Genomic DNA, 1,548 nt, shown 5'->3' with positions numbered 1-1,548 from the left:
GGGCTGCCAAAAGAACCAACAGATCTATGTTGGAAGAAGTGCAGCCAGAATGCTCCTTAGAGGCCAGGATGGCCAAACTTCGTCTTTCATACTTAGGACATATTGTCAGTTGGGACCAGTCGCTGGAGAAGGATATCATATTTGGTAAGGAGGAGGGGCAGAGAAAAAGAGGAAGACCCCTAGCAAGATGATTTCGCCAAGTGCAGCATCAATGGGCTCAAGCATGGCAACAATAGTGAGGTTGGCCCAGGATCGGGCAGTGTTTCATTCGGCTGTGCGTAAGGTTGCTATGAATCTCTACTGACTCAATGGCACCCAACAAAAACAACAAGTTCACCTACTCCTTCAATTGGTTTTCTTGGCCTCTGTCCTCAATCTCAATATTTGGGAAGAAGGAGGGGATAAGATTGCACATCTGATCAGATAACTTAGGTAACATGCTCGTAATATAACGGCAAGGGAGGGTGGAAAGTAATGGTTTTCTGAGAGGAGATAGGCTTTTCCTTCTAGCAATACTCAGTGGTTAAAAATATCACTCAAGCATTGTAAAGGTGGTGAGATACTGCACAGCTAAATTTCCAAGTCTATTGTATGCTTTATGAATTCCATTGTTTGAATGAATTGAAGAAGTTGACTAGTCTATAAAGCATAGAGCAGACATCCCAAGTATAGTCTCATAAATTCATTGAAATGTATAAAAATGGCTACAATAGCCTTAATATTGCCTTTAATTTTTGGTTGAAATTATCAGCCCAGTATTATTATGAGTGTGCTTTAATTTGTCCTTCAAGTCATGCAAGTAGAAATGTACTCATTTCCTATGAGTAAACCAAGGCAATATATGATCTATCTGAAATAAATATGTACTCTTTGACATGAAAATATATAAAAAGCATTATCTCATGAGTTACTGTATTTGGAATAATCAAGCTCTCACCTGCTGAGTTAGCCATCTGTATAAGAAAAAGTAGTACAGATTTTTGGAGCTATATTTTATCAAAAGATTCATGCTATTCTTTTACTTCTTGTTCAATTGTTTTATAATCCCAAAAGACTGAAGTCTTCAAGTACAACTTATTGGTTGGATTCACTATCAACACAGTGAATAAATCAAACAACATATTGCACTAGGCAAATCTGCTGCACAATATCTATTTAAAGTGTTCAGTAGCAAATAAATCATTTAGAACATTTACATGTGCCTAACTTAAGCCATGGTATGGTGCTGTGGGTAAATGCACCAGACTGCAAACTGTTTGAATTGCAAGGTCAGTGATTCAAGCTCACCAGCTGTTCCTTGGAAACCTTATAAAGGGTTTCTATGAGTTGAAATCAACTGGACAACACTTAACAACAACAATAACAACCCAAGCCATGGCAATTTCCATTGTCTCATCTGAATGTGAATATTGTAAGGAAGACCGTATTATTAGTTCCATTTCATTGATGCTTTGTACATCACTCAGTGTTTTAAAATTAAGAAAGTTGTGCAACAAGGTCATATTCTTTCACCATACTTATTCACCCTATATGCTGAGCAAATCATCC

This window comes from Chrysochloris asiatica, unplaced genomic scaffold, assembly GCF_000296735.1.
Source record: "Chrysochloris asiatica unplaced genomic scaffold, ChrAsi1.0 scaffold00008, whole genome shotgun sequence".
NCBI classification, from domain to species: domain Eukaryota; kingdom Metazoa; phylum Chordata; class Mammalia; order Afrosoricida; family Chrysochloridae; genus Chrysochloris; species Chrysochloris asiatica.
This window is presented reverse-complemented; position numbering follows the sequence as displayed.